The sequence below is a fragment of the Dasypus novemcinctus genome, chromosome 19 (genome assembly GCF_030445035.2).
Source record: "Dasypus novemcinctus isolate mDasNov1 chromosome 19, mDasNov1.1.hap2, whole genome shotgun sequence".
Taxonomy (NCBI): Eukaryota; Metazoa; Chordata; class Mammalia; order Cingulata; family Dasypodidae; genus Dasypus; species Dasypus novemcinctus.
Genome location: NC_080691.1, coordinates 33,474,158 through 33,495,132, shown reverse-complemented (window position 1 = coordinate 33,495,132; position 20,975 = coordinate 33,474,158). Strand labels below are relative to the sequence as shown.

The window sequence follows — 20,975 nt, the reverse complement described above, 5'->3', positions numbered from 1 at the left end:
GGCTACTCACAAATACTTATAGGAATGGGGACAGGAATCAAAAGTTGGTAGAGGTCCTTTCTCACATGGGAGAGCCCTCTGAGAATCCAGGAATCATTAAATGTCCGCCTTGTTTCATCACTGGGGATCAAGAGGCCCAGAGAGGGAAGAACACTTGCCCAAGGTCACACTGTAAGCTTGGTCCAGAGGTAGGATTTGAACCCAGAGCACTTTCAGGACAAAGTTCCATTTGAGTCTCTTCCCAACACCAGCTCTGTGTTGAGAAGGATTCTGAGGCCTCACCCAGGTTCAACAGGGAAAGAGGTCTGAGCTGCCATCAGTTGGTGGCGTCTGCCACCGATCTGGGGTTGGATGCTGGGGAACTGGCAGCCTGGGTGGCACTCCTGCGCCTGGCGCTTGAGAGAGCCCTGGGCTGGAAGCCAGGAGCTTGGATCCTTTAGCCAGTGCCTCCGTTTTATCACATGACCCCTGGGCAAGTCAGCTGATCTCCCTGGGCCTCAGTGTCCGCATCTGAAAAGTGGGGCTACCTGCCCCAGCCCTGCCAATCTCAAGAATTATCAACGAGAAAATGAGCGTGAACATTTCCCCAAGTGCAATGGGCTGGACCCATAGAATCAGAGCGGGGACCTGCCACGGGCCAGGCACCATCCCAGGGGCTTCACTTACGTGACCTGCCAGCCTGGCAGCGAGGGACCAGTGCTCCAGATGTGGACGCTGAGGCTGGGGTCGGTGGCCCCGCTCAAGGTCACACAGCGCCCCTGAGTCATGCTCTGGGTGACCAGGACTTGAGCCTCCAGGAGAGGGGGTTTCCAACTTTGCTGGAGGTCTTATCAAATGGGAAACAGCGACCGGAGGAGGTGGAGGTGGCCCCGGCCACCCCCCCCCCCCCACCCCCCGCCCCGAGGTTGTCTGCTCCCCGGCCAGCTGGGCCCTGTTCTCCAGGGCTCTGAGTGGCAGGGAGATTTCCAGGGGATTAGCCCCAGCCCGCCCCTCCTCCCTTCTGGCCCGCAAAGGCCAGCAGGCCCTCCCAGGCCCACCTGGCAGATCTCCTTTGGAACAAAAAGTTATTGACTTATCAAGGTTAAAATACATTCAGCACGGGCCAATAAAGCAGGGATACCGCCGCATCCCGGCTGTCATGTGCAGCCTGGTTTTCATGGCAACGGGACCTCTTCTGCACATTAAACGGTTCAGTTGTGCAAAGTTCAGGCGTTACATAAACAGGGAGTTAACAACAGCGGCAGAAATCAATGTCTGGCCAGGCATGGCCTGGGGAGATAGCATTGATTGAGCCCTTTGTCGGCACCGACCGGCTCCCTGCTTCCTGCTCGGCCGCTCCCGGCTCCCCGCGGCCGCCCCAGCGCCCTGCTCAGACCTCGGCAGCTCCAGGAAGGCGCCCCCGCCTTGCCGCAGAGCCCTCACAGGCTGGGATCCGGCAGGGAGGGCCTCTGCTCAGCGGGGCTACAGCCGTTTTGTAAACCATTACCGCTCAGGAGCGCCATCCCATCGTCCTAGAGGATGTGCCCGCGCTGTCAACGGAGAAAGCAGCTCGTGGCCTTTCCAACCATCCTTGCGACAAGGAAGCACCCACTGCCTTTATGTTGAGCCATCAAAACCCTCAGGATGTGCCCCGGTGCTGGCAACCAGGAGATGACACCAAACTGGCTGTGCGCTTTGGGTAAGTCACATCACCTCTCTGGTCCTCAGTTTGCTGCTCTCTAAAATGGCAAGAAGAGCAGCACCAGACTCCTGGGTGCTATAGGGAGGAGGCAATGGGGAGATGTGAGTGAGACCCAGAGCTCAAGTCTGGAAGTTCACTCTGCGTCTCTCTTCTGCTGCAGATTCCGGCATATACCCTGATGGAGCAGAAATGAACAAGGAACTAGGAAGTGATATTTGGGTTCAAATCCCAACTCAATCACCAGCTGTGTGACCTTAGGCAAGTCACTTCACCACTCTGATCCTTATATAAGGTATCCCCTTATATAAAATGGGGGAAATGCCTGTGCAAGGGCGAGGGAAGGATTAAATGAGCTCAACCATGCTGGGCTTGTGGAAGAGGAGCAGAAAAGACTGATCAAATCGGATTCTTCCTTCAGTAGTCCAACGTCACATTCACCTACCCTTGCAAATCAGAAAATCTCATGGGCTTTCTTTCAAGAAAGGGAGGGCTCAAGAGGAAAGAATGTCTGTTCCATTGACTGGGAGACCCTTGAGTGCAGGGACCTCAACTTGTTCAACTCTATATGGACTAGGCTGGGCACAGAACCCAGGTATACAGTAAGAGCTCAATATATGTTTGTTGAGCTAAGTTAAATTCTGGAGAGCTGGCTAGGCCGCCTCTGATCTGGCGTGGGGTTGCATAGAGACAGGGGGATGACTGGGAAGATCTGAGATGGTTGGGGGCGCTTCTAGCCAAAGTAGGCGTAGTAGAGAGAGCCAACTCACCCCTGAAATCTGTGTCCCCTTCCATGGGACAGAACAGAGTCTGGGAAGCAGTGCCCCGCTGGGGACTGCTTTTCCAGCCATGGTTCCATGAGTTGCTCTTTTTTTTTTTAAGATTTATTTTTATTTATTTATTCCACCCACCCACACACATTGTTTTGCACTTGCTGTCTGCTCGTCTTCTCTTTAGGAGGCACCAGGAACTGAACCCAGGACCTCCCATGTGGGAGAGAGACCCTCAATCGTTGGGTCACCTCAGCTCCTTACTTTGTTCTCTCTTATTGACTTTCCTCTTTGTGTCTCCTTGTTGTGTCATCTTGTTTCATCAGCTTGCCATGCCTGTCTGTCATGCCAGCTTGCTGTCTTGCTTGTCTTCTCTAGGAGGCACTGGGAACCGAGCCTGGGACCTCCCATGTGGTAGACAAGAGCTCAACCGCTTGAGCCACATCCACTTCCCTCTATGAGTTGCTCTTGCCAACAAAAGGTGAGCAATTGTGCTGTAGGAAGGGCGTGTGCCTTCTCCACCTGCCCCGAGACAGAGGATTGTCCCTTCTAAGGCAGAGCAGGATAAGGTAGGGCCAAAAGAGGGACTGAACCTGAGTTCCTGAATCACTTTCAGAGGAAAAGCTGCCCACTTGTCAACCAACGGCACACACTTTGAACTGTTATGTGAGAAACGAACTTCTGTTGGGTTAAACCACGAAATGTCAAGGTCTGTTTGTTATAGCAGCTAATGTTGCCATCACCAGTTCCCAGGGCCTCTCGGGAAGGACTCGGAGTCCTCCAGCATGGCCCTCTCTAGTCTTTGCATTTTAAGAGCTGAGAGGGTGCCCTTGTCTGAGAGGGCAAGTACAGTGAAATATTAGAGGTCAAACGCACATGGTGGGCATAAAAGTGTCCGCTGTAAATGTCGTTCAACCTTGCTGTACGTTTGAAAATGTTCACAATAAAATGCTTGAAAAAATATCTAGTCTTGCATTTTCAAAATCTTTCTAGGAACCTTAGGGTTTGAGGAAAAGGCCTCAGGGACCATGAGTTGGTGGTGGGGGCAGCCAGAAGGAGCTGGAAAAGACAGGGCTCTGGGGTCCACACCCCACACCCCGCCCTAACAGCTTCAACCAGGGCACGTTCAAGCTCTTTTCCATATTTGGGCTCAGCATGTGATTTCCTTTGAAAAATGATAAAGGTTTGAAAACCACTTGAGTTCAGCCCCCTCATGTTGCAGATGGGGAAACTAAGGCCCAGAACAGGCAAGAGGCTTCCCGAGGTCAGTCAGTGAGCCCACCGCTGGGCAGGGCTTGAAAGCTAGGGGTGCTGGCTCCCTGGGCAGTGTCTCCCAACGGCTTTCTGGAGCCTCTCTGGGGGTCTCGACCCCCGGAGCGGCTGGGAGGGAAGGGGTGTGGGTGGGGCACCAGGCCCGACTGCCCCACTCTCAAGCCCCTCCCACCACGTCCCTCTGCTTCTGGCTGTCTTCTGTGTTGGGTTCCAAGGTGTTTGACCAAAAGGTTCTGCGGATGGAGAGTGGGTGATTGGGGGGTGATGGAGTCATACTGAAGAGGGGCCAAGAATTTCCTGGAGCACCCAGCACCCCTCCCTTCTCTGGTTGGGAAGATGGACGGGGAAGCCGGGGCCGGGACAGACCACTAGGGAATGACAGATTTGGGCCTCAACCAGAATCCCCCAGGGTCCCCTGGGGCCACGAGTGGAGGGGAGAGGGCACCCCAGCAGGGCAGGTGGGCCAGGAGCCCCAGGGCTCTGAGGGCGATGGAAGGGAGGTACCCTAAGCCTGCAGTTCCTCTGATACTTGCTGTGCCATTCATTCATTCATTCACTCATTCATTCCAAAACTCCAGTGTGCCTGGACTGAGTGCCGGAGAGTCCAGGATAAACAGGCATCCTTCCTGTCCAAGAGGGACTCACAGTGCAGGCAGGGAGAGGGGCAAGTGGGAAATGAAGAACGCGAGAAGCCATCCTGGGGGCAAGGGGCCGCCCCTGCCCTCCCCAGCAACCAACCCGCCATGTGACCATGGGCAGCTCCCATCACCCCTCTGAGACTCAGTTTCCCCATCTGGAAAATGAAGACACTGTCAGTTCCAAGCTGATAATGTGTGTGTGTGATGCGTCTGGTCCAGAGGAGGCATGCGCATTCTCCTGCCCAGACTTCCAATTAAAAGAGAAGAAAAGGGCCCTTCATCCCATTTGGACTGTTTCAAGTAAGTCTTGAGCCTGTGCCCCATTTACCAGCTGTATGACCTTGGGCTAAATCACTTCCCCTCTCCGGGCATCTGGGACCTCCTCTGTAAAATGAGAATAATAATAGTAACTGCTTATCCAGTGATTGCGAGGTCTCAATGAGTTGATACGGGAAAGCATTTAGAACAGCTCCTGGCTCACTCCTAACCCTCAGTGAACTCAGTGAACTCAGCCTCTGCTCTTAGTGCCAGCAGGGACTCTGAGTCTAAAACTGCAGCAAAGAACATGGCGAGTATTGGCCGAATGCTGGAGAAGGACTTGGAGACCACCTAAACCGAGTCTGGTGCCTTTGTGCCAACTCTGTTCCCCTGGGAGGGGCCGCCTAGAGCACTGGCTTTGATTGGCTTTGCCATCCTAACGGAGCTGAATGAGAACAGTGCTGCAATTGATTATTGATGCCTGCCACGGGCCAGGGAAGGGGGATCACAGAAGGCTTGCCATCGATTAACTTTCCTATTGCTGGTCCTGCTCTCTTGCTGTACAGCCGGGGAAACTAAGGCTCAGAGAGCGAGTCTTGCCCAAGGTTGCAACGGACAGAGACAGGACTTCCATGCTCACCTCCCTGATTCCTCGCTGGGCCCTGGTCTGTGTCATTTAATCCTGTGGAGAAAAGTCATTATTTCCTCATTACATTTCCCAGCCTGTTTTCTGGAAGGGAGTTAATTGATTTAAACTTTTCCAGGATGATTCTCCCTCCTCCTCCCTTCCCCTGGGCCCCCAATTCTATTATCGCTCAGTCCCACGGAAATGAGCAGGCAGCATCTGTGAGCCTGGGCGCAGATTGTTCATTGGCTCTTCACATCCACCCAACTTACTGAAGGGGAAACCGAGGCACACGGAAGGTCCCAGAGCTGGGATTCAAACCCAAGACCTCCCTGCCCCCAATTCCACTGTCTCCTCAGCTCTGACAAAACCCAGTCACTCTGAATGCCGTTCAGATTCTCACACCTGTGAGGTCGGCCGAGGGGTGATCACTTACTCCCCGCTTGACGGATGAGGCCCAGGGTGGGGGAGTGACTGACCCTGAACCACCCAGCAAGTCAGGCGGAGGCTCTGTGCTTCCTTTGCCCTTAGGGGGAGGAAGCAAGACAAGGGAGGCTCAGAGCAGTGCTGACTGTGGCAGCCCTCCCCGCCGATTCATCTTCTGAGATGAAATATTTATTTACGCACCCCATTTAATCAGGATATGCCGTAATTAGCGGCAGATTTGTGCCTCCTGCCCGGGGTATTATTTATTTCGGGTTCCGGGCGGCCACTTTCCGTGCCTGGGCCTGGATTTCAATCAGATGGGGCCACGGCGGAGGTGTCTCTGGGGACTGCTGGCAGTGTGCCCCTCTTGGAATGATAAGTGAGCCCACAGACAGCAGAAATGCTGTCCGGCTGCTCCGGTGGGCTGGTGGGCATGGGGCACGGGGCGGGGGTGTTCCCACCAATCCCAGGACCCTGTAATGCAGCAACTCCCCTTCCCCCAGTGCCAGACAATAGCATGGCACTCCCCAGCCAGCCAGCAAGAAACACAGAAGACGGATGGCACCAGGGAGGCCACACTGCTGTCGTGCCTTCTAGAATCCTAAGGCCACAAGGAACTTGAAAGCGTCGCCCATCCATCTTTCTGTCTCAGGAAGAGATTTCTAGCTCAGCATCTCTTGATGTTGACTGTGGGAGACACACTCCTCTGCTCCTGTGGTTGGGAAGTTCTTTTTGTTGTCTAACTTTATTCAAAGCAAAAGCATTTCCACCTCTATCCCCAGGGGATTCCACTCTGCCACAATCCAGAAGAGGCAGGGCAGGGAATGTGAGCGGGGCTTGGCTTTAGACACTGGATAAAATGGAGCAGAAATGCAAGCCAACTTTTGTTGAGGCTGCCGCTGCGCTCAGCCTTTTCCAGGTGTCTGGATGTGTTTCTTAATGTCTCATTGCCTTCATTTGCTATCTGTATAAAGGAGATACAGCAGGACTTACGCCCTGAGATTTCTGTGGTCATTAAAAGAGTTAATATGGGAAGCAGGGCCCAATGGATAGGGCGTCTGCCTACCACATGGGAGGTCCACAGTTCAAACCCCGGGCCTCCTTGACCCGTGTGGAGCTGGCCCATGCGCAGTGCTGATGCGCGCAAGGAGTGCCCTGCCACGCAGGGGTGTCCCCTGCAGGGGCAGGGGAGCCCCACGCATAAGGAGTGTGCCCCATAAAGAGAGCTGCCCAGTGCAAAAGAAAGTGCAGCCTGCCCAGGAATGGCGTCACACACACGGAGAGCTGACACAGCAAGATGACCCAACAAAAAGAAACACAGATTCCTGGTGCCACTGGTAAGGATAGAAGAACACACAGCAAATGGACACAGAGAGCAGACAACTGGGGGGGCAGGGGGAAGGGGAGAGAAATAAAAATATATATATATGGGAAGCAGATGTGGCTCAACTGATAGAGCATCCACCTACCATATAGGAGGTCCAGGGTTCGAACCCAGGGCCTCCTGGCCTGTGTGGTGAGCTGGCCCACATGCAGAGCTGCCGTGCACAAGGAGTGCCGTGTCTCACCGGGGCACCCCCCATGTAGGGGAGCCCCACGCACAAGGAGTGCACCCCACAAAGAGAGCCGCCCCGCACGAAAAAAGCACAGCCCACACACATGGAGGGCTGGCGCAGCAAGATGATGCAGCAAGATGATGCAACAAAAAAAAGAGACACAGATTCATGGTGCTGCTGAGAATGCAAGCAGACACAGAAGAACACACAGCGGATGGACACAGGGAGCAGACAACAGGGGTGGGGGGGAAGGGGAGAGGAATAATAAATAATAAATAAATCTTAAAAAAAGAGAGTTAATATGGAAGCAGATGTGGCTCAAGCATTTGGGTGCCCGCCTACCAAATGGGAGGTTCAGGGTTCAGTTCCCGGTGCCTCCTAGAGAAGATGAGCAAGAGAGTGAGCTAGCATGACAGGCTGATACAGAGAGCTGATGTAACAAGATGACACAACAAGGAGACACAAAGAAGAAACACAATGAGAAACACAACAAAGTAAAGAGTGGGGGTGGATCAAGTGACTGAGCACCTCTCTCCCACATGGGAGGCCCCGGGTTTGGTTCCTGGCACCTCCTAAAGAGAAGACGAGCAGGCACAGAGAGCACACAACGAAGGGACACAGAGAGCAGACAGCGAGTGCAAAGAATGAGATGGGGGAAAAGTAAATAAATCTTTTTTAAAAAGTTAAGACACAGCCTCTGAAAAGCACCCGACATATCACGGTGCACTATGCTTCCTTGGTGGTTAAGTCAGATCGTGCCATTTTCCAGGTGAGGAAGGAAGCTGAGGCGCAGGCACGGCCAGTGCCTTGCTCACGAGGACAAGGTGGGGCCACCCAGCCTCACTTTCCAGATGCCTTGGCCACCAGGGAGCCCCTCAAAGGCTGCCTCTAGCATGGGCAGCCCGTCCCTGGGACCCCCTCCTCTGGGAAGTGGGCATGCCACGTGGGCTGGCACGTGAAGGGGCTCAGTCCTGTGGCCACCGAGAGGCCAGGTCCCAAGGTGACTCTCAGGAGCCCCGGTGAGCGTGTCACACATCATGAAATGGTCACGGCGAAGCTGGCCCAGCTCCCAGGGGCCCACCGCCAATTAGGCTGGACGCCCACGTGGGCACCCCATTATCCCTGTCCTAGTTTGGATGGGGTTTGTGGCTGTGCCTTCCCCAGGGACCACTGCTTCCAGGACACCTGCCTTAATGAGGTCTGTAACAAATGGGGAGGGGCCGGGAGGGGTCTTTATCCAGGACTGAGCGAACCCCTTGGGTCTCATTTTGCAGATGAGGAAACTGAGGCTCAGCCAGGGGAGGAGATTTGACAGAGGACACAGGTGGTAAACCCTGGAGGTTCTGGGAGAGCCCCCCAGTTCACACAAGTTGGTATTTGGTATAACGACATAATTGTGCATTTGTCACTTTAATCATTATTAGAGCATAACCTAGATGTCTATGTCCTTTAGGCCGGTCTGAACTTAACTCATCTTTGCTGTGTGGCTTTGGGTGAGTTGCTCAACATCTCTGAGCCTCCCTCACTTCAAGTGCCAAAATGAGAATGAGATCAACCTGGGTACGGGGCTTGGGGGACATGGTGGATGTGGAGATCACAGAATGCCACTCAGAGCATTAGAATCTTGAGAAAGGACAGAGGAGTAATGGGGGGTGGCGGGTATGGAGAGGGCCCCTTCTGTGTCTACACTGTGTGCCTTCTCACCTTTGCCCAGACTGTTCCCCCTGCATGAAATGCCCTTCCCAGCTCCCTTTCCCTGGTTAATGTCTGCTCGTTGTTCAGTCCTGACTAATTGTCACCTCCACTCGGAAGCTCTCCCCGGCCCTGCACTCCCCGAGCCTCGCCCTGATCACACTGGATCAGCACGCGCTTACTCTGTCTACTACCTGCTTGCATGTTGCAAGGGCTGTGCTTGTCTGGTGTTCAGCAGAGGGCGGGGCACATAGTAGGTGCTAATCAACGTTTGTTCACTGCCTGGATGACTCTCTCAATCACTGAATGAGCGAATGAACAATGAAACGAATAGACAGCACTGGCCCACCTCTCCTGGCGCCCCCATCCCCGTCCTCCACGGAGTCCCAGGAAGCTGGCAGCACGGGTGGCAGCAGCCAAATTTGAATTCCTCTGTCACAGTTGCTGCTCAGATGTAAAGCCGGGTCCTGAGTCCTTGGGAGCTAATTTGCTTGCTCCGGGACAGCCGGATTAGGCAGCAGCTGCCAGGGGGCAGCGGCGCTGGGCTGCCTGCCTCCGGTGCCCACAGGAGCGGTGGAAAAGCTGAGGGTCTGCAACCCGCTGGGTTCGAACTCCGGGCCTGCCACTTTCTAGCTGGGTGACCTCAGGCAAACGCCTTCACCGTCCTGCGCCGTTTTCCTCATCTGCGAAATGGACTCGCCACCATCCCAAAGCTGCCACCTGCTCTTAGGGAAGGTGCTTTGATGGGGTCACACGCAGGCGTAGTCTGTCGCCATCCTGGTCTCCTTGTCCATGGGAGGGCCCAGGCCCCAGGCCCCAAAGTGCTGGCCAGGCGGTTCTCTCCCGGTCTGTCAGTCCCATCGCTCCTTCCCATTCTGCACCAATGCTGAGCTTGCCCCCTGGAAGTCTCCAAACGAGAGAAACCAAAAGCAACCGCGGTCATTTATGGTGCACCTATCGTGTGCCATACTTCCCTTCATTTTACAGACCAGAAAAGCGAGGCTCAGAGAGGGGATGACAGGGGCCAAGGGCACACAGCTGGGAAAGACTGAGACCCGAACTTGAACTCATGTCTCCCCGGCGCTGGAAACAGCCTCTCCTGGAGTGATGGCACATGGCCCTTGTGACTTCGCAGAAAACACAAACCAAACACCCGCCTCCCAACAGGGGTCCTGCAGAAGTGAAAGTGAAAGGGGAGATTCCTTTGGGGGTAGTGGGAGCCAGACCAAAAAAAAGCCCCCTTTAGGGACCACCATTACATGCTAGTATCGCAGGTTAACAATAACCCAGGGCCTGAGCTTTACCACACGCCCCTGACACCTCCCAGCAACCCTGTGGGGACAGGTTCAGATTGTATCCCCGTTTCACAGATGCGAGACGGAGGCTCAGAGAGGTGAGGCAATTTGCTGGAAGTCACCCAGCTAGGAAGGGGCAGAGCTGGGCTTCGAACCCCAGGAATGCCCAAAGCTCAGGCTCCTTGGCCAGGGGCCTTGAACAGAGGTGGCGTCCGGAAACGTTGGATCGACTGACCGATTGAATGAATGAATGAGTGAAGCAATGATCAGGCCCGCCTCCCCAGTGCCCACGGGCCCCAGAGCCAAGGAAGGGGCCACCTCCCCCGGCCTCTCTCGGGCTGCTGGGTGCTCACACTCTCTGTGACTTATTGTTTAACTTTACAAGCCCTTGGCTTTTATGAGAGTTATTTATAAAGCTATGGGCTTTGATCTGCAGCATAAAAAACAGACTCCTGTGTCTGGAAATGTCGCTGGGGATTAGGGGAGCCTTTGAAGTCCCCTCCTGGCAGGCAGCGCCTGCCCAGCTGCCCCTCCAGAGGGCCTCCTGCCTGGGAGCCCCGACTGGGGCCTGGGAGCCCCGCCCAGGGCCCGGGGGCGGAAGCGGCCCCTGTCCAGGTGAGAGGAGGCCCCGCCCCCTGGTCCCGGGGAGGGGCCTTCCCTGGGCAGGAACGGGCTCCCCTGGCCTCCAGATGTGTGCAACATCTGTCTCTCCATGTTACGGACAGCCAGAGGCTGCCACCCCGAGCCTGACAGTAGGGACTGTTAAATAAGCCATTTTGACCAGTTTATTGGGAAGAAGGGCGGCAGGGACTGTCCACAGGAAGGTAGAAAGACGAGCTCTTTGCAAGGCAGGTGGCTGGTTTCTGGAGAGAGTCGACACCCTTTCTCCCCGCAGGGGAGTGGCAGTGGGGGGTGGTTGAGTCTAACCTAACACCCTGCCTGGGAGGGAGGGCTTGGGCTAGCTCACGGGTGGTGTCCTCTGCCCCGCCCCCCCAATATGCCAGCAGCGGGTGAGGCCAGGGGATGAACAGGATGTCCCGTCCGGCCCCACCCACAGCTTCGGTGGCCTGAGAGTGTCCAGGACTTCTCTCTTGCTCTCTCTGGCTCTCGCAGGACCTCCAAGCATCTTAGCAGCAGGCAGCAGGCCGGGAGGTCGAGTCTCAGTCTGCCACCCTCTGAGCTGTGTGACCTTGGGGAAGCCCTCCCCCTCTCTGAGCTGCAATCCCCCCACTTCCAAAATGGGAGCCCTTGGCCCACGGAGGGTGTGTGGGCATTACATAGGGTCGTTCCTGGGAGCATGTGGGATGCTTGGGGCCAGCTGTCCCTCCTGCCCCCACGTCCAGGAGGCAAAGCTGGGGAGGGGGGCCTCGGCCAAGGAGGAAATAAGGAAATAAGACGAGAGCTGAGCAAGTGAAGTGGGGGTGTGCAGCGTACTGGTGGGAGGGCCGGGGGTGCGGGAGGCATGGCGGGGTGGGGGAGGCAGGACTGTGGGCGGCTGTTGGGGGGAGCAAGCATGGGAGCAGGCGTGAGAGGGGGGTGAACCCGTGAACGAATAAAGAGTGTGGCACCTTCGTAAAACGGAGTACTACTCGGCAGTGAAAAGGAGTGGCCTACAGATGCGTACTCTCAAAACATCCTGCGAGTGAAAGAAGTCAAACTCGAAAGACTACGTGCTGTATCATTTCATATACACGAAATTCTAGAAAAGGCAAAGCCAGAGTGACAGAAAGCGGATCAGTGGTGGCCAGAGGCCAGGGGGCGGGGGATGAGAACCGACTGCCAAGGGGCACGAGGGAAATCCAGGGGGTGATGGAAATGCTTTGTATCTGCTTGCCCGGCTGAATACCTCATCAAAACTCATCACATCACACACTTCAAATCAGAGAATTTTGGGGACTGTAAATTATACCCCAAAATAAATAAATACAAGTAAAAAACAACAGCACACGCAAATAGAAAGCCAAATAAAAAAATAAAACTCTCCTACCTTCATTCTATTAAAGCAGCAATGCATTCGGTCACTCAACTCGTGTTTATTATCTCTTACGCACCATGTGCTACTGAGTCTACTTTTTTTCCCCTAAGTTTTATTTTATTTATTTCTCCCCACCCCCTTGTCATTTGCACTTGCTGTGTCTGTCTTCCTTGTTTCTTTAGGAGGCACTGGGGACCAAACCAGGGACCTCCCTTGTGGTAGGCGGGAGCTCCATCACTTGTGCCACATCCGCTTGCCACTGAGTCTACTTTTAACAACTGTATGCATGTGTGTAACTTTCACTTTTTTTAAGCAAATGTGGGCTTAAACACAACAGTGTGTTTTGCACCTGGCTTTTTTCCACCCGACAGCCCCAGCCTGGAGAGAACTGCTCGTGAGGGTGCTCACATCTCCTGCCAGCTTTCAGAAGGCTGTGCAGGAGGGAGCAAGTACGTCGAATGATGAACTGAGTGATTAAACCTGCCCTTTCTTGACGGGCATTTAGGTTGGCTCTGCGTTTCTCTTGGGTCACTGTGGCCTCATGGATTGGGTGGGCTTATTCACATGGAACATTCCGATGGGTCAGAATCTTTACATTTCACATGTTGATAAAATTCAAATCTCCAAAGTCCACATTTAGGTGTGTTGCCACTCCTCTCAAGAAATGAGCCCAAATCTCTACCGGCCAGACAAACTGCACAGCACTGGCCCTGCAAATCCTCCCGCTTCGTCTCATTCTCTCCACCCACGCTGGCCTCGCCCTCCCCTGCAGGGCCTTGGTGCCTGCTGTGCCATTTGCCTACAAAGCTCCCTACCTCCCTCTCCCCTCTTCACCTGGCTAAACTCCCCATCACTTTTTAGAGTTCTTCCTGCAGGGCGTGCCACCTCCTCCAGGGAGCCTTGCCAGATTTCACAGACCCTGTTCCTGATCCCGTGGCTTTTCTTCAGAGCACTGATCTCCATTTGTAAAGAAACGCTTCCCCCCGGGATCCTGTGAACCATTTCCTTCTCCCCACTAGACTGTGAGTCCATTCCATGGGGCAGAGACAGGGCCTTGGGTGGAACCTGAAGGGAGAACTGGTGTGCAAGTGATTTTTTTTTAAGTACCAGGGCTGGGGATTGAACCCAGGACCTTGTATGTGGGAAGCCATCACTCAGCCACTGAGCCACATCTGAGATGGTTTTTTTCGTTTGTTTGCTTGTTGTTTGTTTTTGTGTTTAGGAGGTACGGGGGAACCGAACCCGGGACCTCCCATGTGGGAAGCAGGCACTCAATTGCTTGAGCCACACCCGCTCCCCAGTGATTGTGTAAGGAGGTGAGGGAAGCGGGAGCAGGAAAGGAGGGAGTCGAGCAAGGGTGCAATTTCTGGCAGGGAGGGTGGCTTTAGCCTGACCCCAGGTGAGGTACACCTTGGAGTTAGCCCAATCTGAGCCCAGGGAGCTGGACTTCCACCCTCTCGTGGGTCATTGACTAAGAGCCCGGGGCGGGGGCGGGGGTGGGGGTGGGGGAGGAATGTACCTCTGGGCTCTCTGCCCCAAGAACAGTTCTGCGAAGCGGTCACCAGCGCAGGACAATGCGGGACAAGGACACGGAAGCTGGGGGGGGGGACAAGGAGAAATGGTGGAAGGGGCCCCGGGATGTGGGCGGGCACTGGCCGCCCTTCCTGATGTCCCCCGCGGGCTTCGCCAAGTGCCTGGCGCAGTGCTTTACCCCCCCCCCCTGCAGCGCGCCCAGGTAAAGAGCTGGTGAACAGTGAATGCCTAGAGGAAGGCACACGAGCGGAGGGGAGGGAGGCCCAGTAGAGGAAGGGCCTGCGCAAAGGCTCAGAAGTGGGGTTATGCAGGGGTGCACTGGGCCCGCCTCTGACAGCCAATTGTCTCATTTTCAGCAATTTTGTGAGCCCATTTTGAAAACTCGGTTCTTATTAAAATGCACATTATGGAAACAAAGGTAATAGATATTCAAAACTGGGTGTGCTTTTTTTTTTTTTAAGATTTATTGATTTATTTCTCCCCCCGCCCTCCATTGTCTGCTCTGTGTCCATTTGCTGTGTTCTTCTGTGTCTGCTTGTTTTCTCACTAGGTAGCTCTGGGATCCAATCCTGGGATCTTCCGGAGTGAGAGAGACGATCATTCTCTTGTGCCACCTCAGCTCCCTGCTCTGCTGTGTCTCTCATGATTTCTCTCCTATGTGTCTCTTTTTGTTGCGTCATCTTGCTGTGCCAGCTCTCTGCGTGGGCCGGCACTCCTGCATGGGGCAGCATTCTGCGTGGGCCAGCTGGCCACGAGGGCCAGCTTCACCAGGAGTCCCTGGGTATCGAACCCTGGACCTCCCATATGGTAGACCAGAGTCCAACTGCTTGAGCCACATCCACTTCCCTGCACATGCTCTTGAGATCATTTACACCTACATGTATCTTATTGACAGTGGTATCTGCACATTGCTCTCCAACCTGCATCATGCTGGTAGCTCGATTTGGATTATTTACACTATGGGAATTGGCAAGGGCTACAAATCAGGACTTAATTGATTGTTTTGTTGATTGTCTAAACTTAGAAAGTAATGGAGAAAATGTTCACATGGATTAAATCTAAAAGTGTGCTGTCTTTGTAGCTATCCCACGTGAATAGCACAAAAAATGGAGGAAATTTTCTTTCAATATTCAGAGACTATTACATGATTCAGCAAAAAAGTTGTTCACACCATTGGTGAATGAGTGAAGTTCTGACATATATCTTTGTTGTTTCACTTTCAGTTATCCATACAACTCAGACAAAAACAGCAAAGCCATATACATGCCTGAATTACACATGTTCATCAGTTGCAACCACAGTGTATTAGTCAGCCGAAGGGGTCCTGATGCAAAATACCAGAAATCTGCTGGTTTTTATAAAGGGTATTTATTTGGGTAGGAGCTTACAGATACCAGGCCATGAAGCATAAGTTACTTCCCTCACCAAAGTCTATTTCCACGTGTTGGAGTGAGATGGCGTCAAGGTGTGCCAGGGTTCACGCTTCTAGGGCTCCTCTCTTCCCAGGTCCTGCTTCTCTCTGGGCTCAGGTCCTATGTTTTCTCCACAAGGTCAGCTGTAAACTATCAGGTGATTGGCTCTGTCTCTCTTTCCGGGGCTTCTGCTGTGTCTAAGGAGCTGTCTCTATTCCTCTGTGTTCTTCTCCTGGCTCAGGTCCTCTCTTCCTGGGATTTGCTTCTCTTTCCTCTGTGTGCTTACTTCCTGGGTCTCCAGCTCAGGACTCCAGCATCAAACTCCAAATCAAAACTCCAACATCAAAATCTCCAACTCTGTCCTTAGCCATGCCTTTTATCTGCGTGTCCCCACCAACCAAGGCGTGGGGACTCAACACCCTACCAATGTGGCCCAATCAAAGCCCTAATCACAATTTAATCATGTCCAGGTACAGACCAGTTTACAAACATAATTCAATATCTATTTTTGGAATTCAGCTATATCAAATGGCTACACACAGGTTGCCTCCTGATACAAGAGTTTGGCAAAAGTCAATGAAAAGCATTTTATGAGGATTAATTGGCTCTATGGAATGTACAAGAAAGATTGTTGTATATTTTACTATTATTTGTAAATTGAGGGTATAAGTCCTTTTTTTTTTTGAGATTTATTTATTTTATTTATTCCCCCCACCCACCCTCCTCCAACCCTGCTGTTTTTATTGTCTGTGTTGTCTTCTCTTCTCACTTTCTCTCCTCTTGGGTTCACCGGGATTTGATCCTGGAGACCTCTGATGGGGAGAGAAATTCCCTGTCAATTGCCCCACCTCAGTTCCTGGGTTTCTGCTGTGCTTCACCCTGACTCTCCCCTTGTCTCTCTGTTGATGCATCATCACCTTGCTGCATGACTCACTTGTGCGGGGCACTGGCTCACCTCATGGGCACTCATGCGGGCACTCGTGCGGGCACTGGCTTGCCGTGTGGGCACGCTTTCTCTTCTTCTTTTTCACCAGGAGGCCCCAGGGATTGAACCCAGGTCCTCCCACATGGTAAGTGGAAGCTCTATCACTTGAGCCACATCCACTTCCCTATAAGTCCTTTCTATCAGTAAAATTTATAATAAACATATGTACATATATGCACGTATAACACATACTTTTTTTCCCCCAGAAAGCTGGGGTGAGGCCACTGTGATTGGGCTGTTTGAATGGAACAGAATGGATAGTGTGACCCCAAACTGACCATGACGCCCAGTTTGGAAAGGGAGACAGCTTGCTCTAGATCATAGAGTCAGGCAGTGGAGAGCTGAGTCCATGAGATGGTTGTCTTCCCACCCTCGGGGCTCCAGTCCATTTTAAAAAAGATTTATTTGATTTATTTCTCCATGTCTATTACCTCTGCACCTTCCCTCTGTTCCCAGGGCAGCCAGAGCCCTGTTGCTGCCACTGCGGGAGGACACATGAGGCCCCCATACTCCAGTTTCTCCAGGCTTTGTTCCTGGATCAAGTCAGAGACTTCCCCCAGAACTGTCTATCCAGTGCCACAAACTGATGGAGCCCTTGGTTGTTGCTGAGGGTGATGTGAGAAAGAATTACACGTGGATTGTCTCTATGTTCAAACTGCTACCAGGAAACCGACACTTGATGTCATCCAGGATCATTCCGTCTTATAGAGTCTTTTTTAAAAAAATTAATTAATTAATTTTTTTTTTCAAATTCTACTCGATTTATTCATTTTTAAAAAAATACTACATTCAAAAAACATGAGGTCCCCATTCACCCCCACCGCCCCCACCCCACCACTCTCCCCACAGTAACACTCTCCCCCATCATCATGACGCATCCATTGCATCTGGTGAGTACATCTCTGGGCATCGCTGCACCTCATGGTCAATGGTCCACATCATAGCCCACACTCTCCCACGTTCCATCCAGTGGGCCATGGGAGGACATACAATGTTCAGCAGTTGTCCCTGGAGCACCACCCAGGACAACTCCAAGTCCCGAAAATGCCTCCACATCTCATCTCTTCCTCCCATTCCCCACACCCAGCAGCCACCATGGCCACTTTTTCCACACCAATGCCACATTTTCTTGATTATTAACCACAATAGTTCATGAATAGAATATCATTAAGTCCACTCTAATCCTTACTGTATTCCTCCTTCCTGTGGACCTTGGCTTGGTTGTGTCCATTGCACTTCTATGTCAAGAGGGGGTTTAGATTCCACATGGATACTGGATGCAACCCTCCTGCTTTCAGTTGTAGGCCCTCTAGGCTCCATGTTGTGGTGGTTGACATTCTTCAACTCCATGTTAGCTGAGTGGAGTAAGTCCAATAAACCAGAGTGTAGGAGTTGAAGTCTGTTGAGGTTCAGGGAGTGGCTATCATATTGTCAGTCCAGAGATTCAAATCCCCTAAATATATCTTAAACCCCAGCATCAACTACAATTCCAGTAATGTAGCATGAAAGTCTTGTGAAAAGAGATCCCATCTGAGTCCAGTTCCATCACGCAGAAACCAGCTCCAAAGAAGGGCCAACTGACATGGCAGTGAACCCCATCTGCCATGACCATAGAACCCGTGGGTCTCTTTAGCCCTCAAAAGAACCAATACCTGGGGTTGTATCTACTTTATCTGTCTATGAGACTCTGCTCAGGTGTGCATAAGGGCAATCCTTCTGACAACCTCCAGACTCTTTTTTAGAGACTCATAGCCATATAAACTCATTTGTCCTTTCCATTTCCCCCTTAATTTAGGTCAAACAGCATTTTTAACTCTTGTTATTATATGTAGCCAGGGATATTCTGCTGGTCTGCGTTGAACCTTTAATTCAAGGTCATTTTCTAGTTACGTCATCAGCTGGTACTTGGTAGTGATCCCTCCACACCAGGGAGGCTCATCCCCGGTTGTCATGTCCCATGCTGGAGGGAAGGCAGTGCATTTACATGCTGAGTTTGGCTTCGAGACTGGCCACATTTGAGCAACACAGAGGCTGTCAGGAGGGAACTCTTAGGCACAGTGCTGCTGTAGGCCTTGTTCTTATTTCAGGTGTATAGGCTCACAAGCATAGTCATTAGTATCAGGGGCTCACTGTTGGACCCTCATTCCTTCCTGGTCCTTGCCGTTGCACCCAGGGGACTGCCGCTGCTCCCCTAGGGACCACGACAGAGCCCCCCCCCCCCCGCTGGCCAGGAACCCAGTACCCCCCCCCAGCTGTTGTTTTTAATTGTTTCCACTATGAGTATATCCAAACATTTCTATGCACCCTGGACACATGCCCTGTATAACTCCCTGTCAACCATATGTCCCCTGTCAATAACATCCCATACCAGAATTCCTCCACTGCAAGGTAGACCCACATCCTGGGGAGGACTAATGCCATCAAATAGAGGGAACTGTATCTCTCAAGAGAAATGGTGGCTCCCAGGGCATTAGGGCAGTTGAGCAAGTCAAGCCTTCAAGTATCTCTGAACATGGCTCCTCAAGAAATGAAGATTGACTGTCACTGTGAGCCCAAGAGGAGGGGGAAATAGATATTGAATAGATGGAACCAAAGTAAATGTGAGGGCAAAAGAAGTCTTTCACAAGAGTACCCAAGGATGGATATAAAACATGTAATATTACACCAAAAACATATAGGGGACGACAGACTAATAATGTAAACCATCTTATAGAGTCTTGAATAGCCCAGAGGACACATCCCTCCCAGGACTCAGCACCTGAGAAAACCCATCATTTTAGTTCTTCTAACCTTGCTTTTCGTAGGCAATGAGAACTAAGGAAACTCACTTGTTTGCCTCTTTGCCATGGCTGCTAGGAATCTCGTGACCAGGTTTGGGTTTCATATGCTGTCATTTACGTTAGTCTGGGTTTTCTTACATCATTTGTCTCCTCACATATTGTAAGCATAAAGCACATTCTCCAAAAAACAGCTGCCTTTAAAATAAATTCTAAGGGAATATGTTGACCTGATAATGGTGTGGCAAGACTGTGAGAAGCAGACAAAGGGTAGTCAGAGAATGGAGCTTTTTTGGGGGGCATATCCCCTGCCTCACCTTCCAGCGACATAGGCCTATCCCCCTGGCTCATTCTCTCTGATGTGAGATCCTGGCTCCCTCTCTGCTCCTGCCCTCTTTATACTTGGCTCTGATGTCTTATTCCTGGTTTTGTTAGTGTCATATTAGCCAGGCAGAATGTTTTTAATGTCAACCACCTCAAATTGCTTTTTGGAAGCAACATGGTTATCTATCTGAATTACTTATCTTCAGATGTGCATGCACATGTGTCCACATCTGGTCTGTGCTTCCTGGGACCCTGGCTCACCTGTGTTCTGCCCTCACTCCCCTGGGAGCACGCTGGAGCCTGGTGCTGGACTGAAAGATTTGACAGCTCCTGCACTGCTGCCTCTCTTCCCAAGTTCCCCGGAGAGTTCTACCATCTCCCCACTGGCAGGTAGGGCCCAGCCAGGGGGAGTCCGAGCTGCTAATGGGCCTGCAGCTCCAAGGCCGTTGTGGGAAACCAGGGAGTAAAGCGACTCTATCACTTTTTCCTGCTAGGAGACCTTGTCCAAGTTTCTTGATTTCTCGGATTCTCTATTTCTTTCTTTGAAAAATGGGGAAGCATAGTAATGCCTACTTCACAGGCTGCTGTGAGGACTCAAGAGGATGTAAAGTGCCTGGCACACGGTCGGGGTGTAATAAATGGTCCTTACTTCACTGCCTCTGTCTGCAGTGAATAATTATTTCAAGCCCTAACTCTGGGAGCTTGTGGGTGACTGACAGAGGAGGGATATTCTTGGTACTAACAAAGGGAACTACCCAAACCAGGAGGCAGCATTTACCAACTCATCCACCCACCCACCCACCCATCCATCAGTCCATCCACCCACCCACCCATCCATCCATCAGTCCATCCACCCACCCATCCATCCACCCATCCATCCATCCATCAGTCCATCCACCCACCCATCCATCCACCCATCCATTCATCTATCAGTCCATCCACCCACCCATTCATCCATCAGTCCATCAATCAGTCCATCTACCCACCCACCCACCCATCCATCCATCCACCCTTCCTTCCTTCCTTCCTTCCTTCCTTCCTTCCTTCCTTCCTTCCTTCCTTCCTTCCTTCCTTCCATCCACTCCACCCATGCAACTACTTTTCCTTAGCACCTACTCAGTTCCTTGCTCTGTGCTAATTGCTGGAGATAAAGAGGAGTCAACATATTCTTTGCACTTAAGAATTCCTGGTCTCCAGGGGAAGGTGAGATGCATAGATGATTAGATACAGCATTTTCTCATGCAGGAAAAATGTGGGAAATGTCTATTAGATTGTCCACTGGGCAATTCACTACTCATATTATTAGCATATTAAAAGAGCTGACAAGTCCCTCAGTTAAGAACTCTTTTCAACCCTTTTCAACCACTATTACCCAAAATGACTATTTAAGGGGATTGCCTGTTAAAACTGGTGATATGGGACTATCTCAACAGATTTTGGGAAGCACAGCTAAACCTAGAAGAAAGGAACAAGTGCTATTTTATTTTTTTTTTTTTCTTTTTTTTTTTAAAGATTTATTTATTTATTTAATTCCCCCCCCCCTCCCCTGGTTGTCTGTTCTTGGTGTCTATTTGCTGCGTCTTGTTTCCTTGTCCGCCTCTGTTGTCGTCAGCGGCACAGGAAGTGTGGGCAGCGCCATTCCTGGGCAGGCTGCTCTTTCTTTTCACGCTGGGCGGCTTTCCTCACGGGCGCACTCCTCGCGCGTGGGGCCCACGCGGGGGACACCCTTGCGTGGCGCGGCACTCCTTGCGCGCATCAG

At 52.1% G+C, this 20,975-nt stretch overlaps 1 long non-coding RNA gene across 1 annotated transcript; it reads left to right on the top strand.

The window, feature by feature from the left end:
• The first annotated feature begins 1,233 nt into the window (after positions 1-1,233).
• Positions 1,234-3,411, top strand: LOC139437039 (uncharacterized). The gene is made up of 2 exons (XR_011646602.1): positions 1,234-1,678; positions 1,842-3,411. It is a non-coding gene; the product is annotated as an uncharacterized lncRNA (long non-coding RNA).
• The last annotated feature ends 17,564 nt before the right edge of the window (positions 3,412-20,975 follow it).